Source organism: Rattus norvegicus, chromosome 13 (assembly GCF_021556685.1).
Source record: "Rattus norvegicus strain SHRSP/BbbUtx chromosome 13, alternate assembly SHRSP_T2T, whole genome shotgun sequence".
Classification (NCBI taxonomy): domain Eukaryota; kingdom Metazoa; phylum Chordata; class Mammalia; order Rodentia; family Muridae; genus Rattus; species Rattus norvegicus.
In genome coordinates, this window is record NC_141546.1 from 24,145,351 (window position 1) to 24,150,012 (window position 4,662).

The 4,662-nt window shown below is 40.7% G+C and overlaps 1 pseudogene; it reads right to left on the reverse strand.

Annotated features, from left to right (window-relative positions):
- Positions 1 to 875: 875 nt before the first annotated feature.
- Positions 876 to 1,868, reverse strand: LOC148001561 (glyceraldehyde-3-phosphate dehydrogenase pseudogene; annotated as a pseudogene).
- Between the last annotated feature and the right edge of the window lie 2,794 nt (positions 1,869 to 4,662).

Here is a 4,662-nt window from a genome sequence, read left to right on the forward strand (position 1 = left end):
CTGTGAACAGACACCATGACCAAGGCAACTCTTATAAGAACAACATTTTATTGGGACTGGCTTACAGGTTCAGAAATTCAGTCCATTATCATCAAGGCAGGAATGACAGTGTCCAGGCAGGCAGAAGGAGCCAAGAGATTTACATCTTCACTTGAAAGCTGCTAGGAGAAGAATGGCTCCTCAGTGGTTAGGAGTGTCTTATTGCACACCTCTACAATGACACACCTACTCCAACAAGGCCATACCTACTCCAACAAGACCTTTCCTCCTAATAGTTCCAGTCCCTGGGCCGAGCATTTCCACATCACTACAGTGCCTTAGCATTTGGAGCATAGATTTCAGAACTGAGATATGAACTTGGCATATTTTTCCTTTGATGAATATGAAGTCCTTCCCCATTTCTTTTGATTAATTTTGGTTGAAAGTCAACTTCTTAGATATTAATTCCAACTTTCTTCTTGGTCTGTTTGCCTGGAAATTTTTTTTTTCAGAGCCCTTTCCTCTTACGTGATGTTTATCTTTTTTCTGAGGTTGTTTCTTATATGCAGCAGAATGATGCATCCTGGTTTTGCATCCATTTTGATTGCCTATTTGTTTTTATTAGGACATTGAGTCTATTGATTTGGGAGGTATTAATGACCAATGATTGTTAATTCCCATTATTTGGGGGGGGTGCAGCAGACTTTATTGATGGTATTGAAGAGAGTCGGGAGTGCTCCCTAGGCCCCATCTGTTATTATGGAGGTCTGGGATGGAATTGGGAGGGAAATGCTCAGTGTTGGGAGCTGATTTTGTATGGGAACTCCTCAGAAACTGAGGGTCTCTCTCTTGCTCTCAGTATTCTTTCTGGGCTGGGGTGGATGGTCCAGGGTTTCTTACTCCTTGGAGGCCATGTAGGCTATGAGGTCTACCATCTTGCTGCTGTAGCCATATTCATTGTCATACCAGGAAATGAGCTTTACAAAGTTGTCATTGAGAGCAATGCCAGCCCCAGCATCAAAGGTGGAAGAGTGGGAGTTGCTGTTGAAGACTCAGGAGATAACCTGGATAGTAGTAGTCCGGGATGCCCTTTAGTGGGCCCTCAGATGCCTGCTTCATCACCTTCTTAATGTTATCATACTTGGCAGGTTTCTCCAGGCAGTATGTCAGATCCACAATGGAAAAATTGGGGGTGGGAAACAAAAGGCCATGCCAGTGAGCTCTAGGTTGACCTTGCCCACAGCCTTGACAGCACCAGTGGATGCAGAGATGATGCTCTGGGCTGCCCCACTGCCACCATGCCACAGCTTTCCCGAGAGACCATCCACAGTCTTCTGAGTGGCAGTGATGCCATGGACTGTGGTCATGAGCCCTTCCACGATGCCAAAGTTGTCTTGGATGAACTTGGCCAGGGGGGCTAAGTAGTTGGTGGTGCAGGGTGCATTGCTGACCATCTTGAGTGAGTTGTCATATTTTTTGTGGTCCACACCCATCACAAACATGGGGGTGTTAGCTGAAGGGGTGGAGTTGATGACCCTTTTGGTCCCACCCTTCAAGTGAGCCCCAGCCTTCTCCAAGGTGGTGAAGACGCCAGTAGACCCCACGACATACTCAGCACCAGCATCACACCATTTGATGCTAACAGGATCTCACTCCTGGAAGATGGTGATGGGCTTCCCATTGATGACAAGCTTCCCATTCTCAGCCTTGACTGTGCCATTGAATTTGCCATGTGTAGAGGCATACTGGGACACGTAGACCATGTAGTTGGGGTCTATGAAGGGGTCACTGATGACAATAATCTTCACTTTGCCAGATGCAGAGGAGAAGGCAACCCTGGTAACCAGGCACCCAATACGGCCAAATCTGTTCACACCAACCTTCACCATCTTGTCTATGGGATGAGGCTGGCACTGCATGAGAAGATGCAACTGTCTCCTCAGGGAGGAGCAGAGAGCCAATTCCTGCTATTTTGATTTTGGTGTTAGTAGAGTTTATGTGTGTGTGCATGTGCCCCTGCATGCATGAGCTTCCCTTCTTTTTGTTTTTGCTGACTTTGGGTTTATGTATTTCCTGTCTTTTATTTGGTGTAGTTAACCTCTGTGGGTTGGAATTTTCCTTCCAGTATCTTCTGTAGTTCTGGATTTGTTGATAGATATTGCTTGAATTTGGTTTTGTCATGAAATATTTTGGCTTCTCCATCTATGGTCATTAAGAGTTTTGCTGGCTATAGTAGTCTGGGCTGGCATCTGTGGTCTCTTGGAAACTGCAGATATCTGCACAGGCCTCTCTTGCTTGTAAAGTCTTCTTTGGTAAGTCTGATGTACTTCTGATATGTTTACTTTTATATGGTACTTAGCCTTTTCCCCTTGCAACTTTTAATATTCTTTCTTGGTTCTGTACATTGAGTGTTTTGATTACTATGTGGCAGTTGGTTTTCTTTTTTGGTCCAATCTATTTAGTGTTCTGTAAGCTTCTTGTACATTTATAGGCATCTCTTTCTTTAGGTTAGGGCAATTTTTGTCTGTACTTCTGTTGAAAATATTTTCTGGGCCTTTGAGCTAAGGCTCTTCACCTTCTTCTGCTCCTATAATTCTTAGGTTAGGTTTTATCATGGTTTCCCAGATGTCCTGGATGTTTTGTGTTAGAAACTTTTTAGATTTAACCTTTTCTTTGATGGATATATCAAGTTCTTCTATCATATCGCCTAAAGGTGAGATTCTCTCTTCCATCTCCTGTATTCCCTTTGTGATGTTTATCTGTATAGTTCCTGTTCTCATCCCTAGGTTTCCCATTTCCAGGATTCCCTCAGTTTATGTTTTCTTTATTGCTTCTATTTCCATTTTCAAGTCTTAAACATATTTGTTCATTTTCTTTAGCTGTTTGATTCCATTTTCCTGTATTTCTTTAAGGTATTTATATATTTTCACTTTAAATGTCTTTACTATCTTCACAAGGCTGGATTCTTGTGCTTCAACTGTGTTCGAATATCGAGGGCTTGCTGTAGTGAGATAATTGGATTCTGGTGGTACCATATCTGGCTCCTCTTGACTTTGTCTTTATCCTTTTGCCATGTGGTTGTCCTGGCCTTTTGCCATCTGGTTGTTCTTATAGTTTGTAGACCTTGTAGTCTCTGATGGCAGCAGGCCTCTCATAGTCCCATATTTGAGCAGGCTTCTGGTAGTCCAAATTGAAGTGGGCCACTTGTAGTCCCTGACAGTAGCAGACCTCTGGGTCAGGCAATGGCAGGCACAAGGGACAGGGCAGAGTTCACAGCTCTCATTGCTATTGGACTTACCTGAGGATTTCTGACAGGCAAAGTTATTCTAGTACCACTCTCTTATTCCTCTGTGTTTTAACTCTTCATTCTACATTCTGTCACCATGTCTAATGAATGAATAATTATTACCTAATCATTTTCCTGGTCAATCTACAATATAGAAGCATGTGACAAACACATCTTTAAAAGAATGCATGGGAAAATAAGGCATTCTTCAGTAAATATATAAATTTCAAAGTATTTGAAGGAAGTTTTATAAATAAATACATACTAGGATAAATTAAAATAAAAGTTTGAAAAATTTCTTGGACACACAGTAGTGGGATTCATTTATTTAGTCATGGAATTCAGGAATTTAGGCAAATTGTCATTGATAGTTGTGCTGTACACCATTGACATTCGTGAACTTCTGATTGAAAGGAAGGTAAGTGGGAAATGATATTGCAGATGGATTATTGTTCATCAATCTTGTTTCTTTATGAAACACAAAGAGCTCCATGTTGCCTTGTAGAGAGGGTGGTATGCAGACCTGGAGGGTCAAATGAGTTAATATTGTGAAACACCTCCCACGCCATGCCTGAAGCTCTATCTTTAAATCTGTAGATAAAATACAACCAAAGAAAAGACTGACCAAGCTTCTAAATTTTGAATTTTACAACTCATAGAAAAATGCAGGTGTAATATTAGGAAAAAAAGATGAGCTTCACTTAGATTCTTATATGCAGTACAGTTGGTTTGTGGGTACTGTGTGATGCCATTCAGAGAGAATGCTCAAAAAGGTGGGAATGATAACTTTGTAGATACAAATAATATGTTCTCCTATTGCCATGTGCGAGTTCAGGGGTTCCATTTTAATTAACTTCAAGTGAATAATATTCATAATAAAAACCTGGGAAAAGTATACTGACTTTTTTTAAAAAAATACTGTAGTCATTTGTTTATCATTTTAAATGACATTTGGAACATTGAGTATTATGTACCAGGCCACAAATGTAACTTATACCTAGGAAGTATTCACTCCAGGCTTATGTGACATCTGCTGAAAAATCTAAATTACACATTGGCAAAGACTATTCAGATCGGAAAGTCTAAATCTATGTAGAAAAATTGAAAGGAACTGAATTGGGCAGTTGTAGGAGAGAGAGGATAAATCATCCATTTATGTCACAGAAAAGTGCTGGCTTCTGTATTGTTGTATGTCATATGGTTAAAGTTTGAAATACAAAGGTAATAATTTATTTTTATAGCATCTGTCCAAGAAGGGTTCAAACAGCATTTACGTAATAGTTTTGCCCAATATTTCAGTGGAATAAGGTATACTCTGTGATTGTATCTTACAGGTCAGGAGTTGGCAGTGACTGCTCACAATGTACTAAAATTGTTCCAGCATCCCTTGTTAGGGA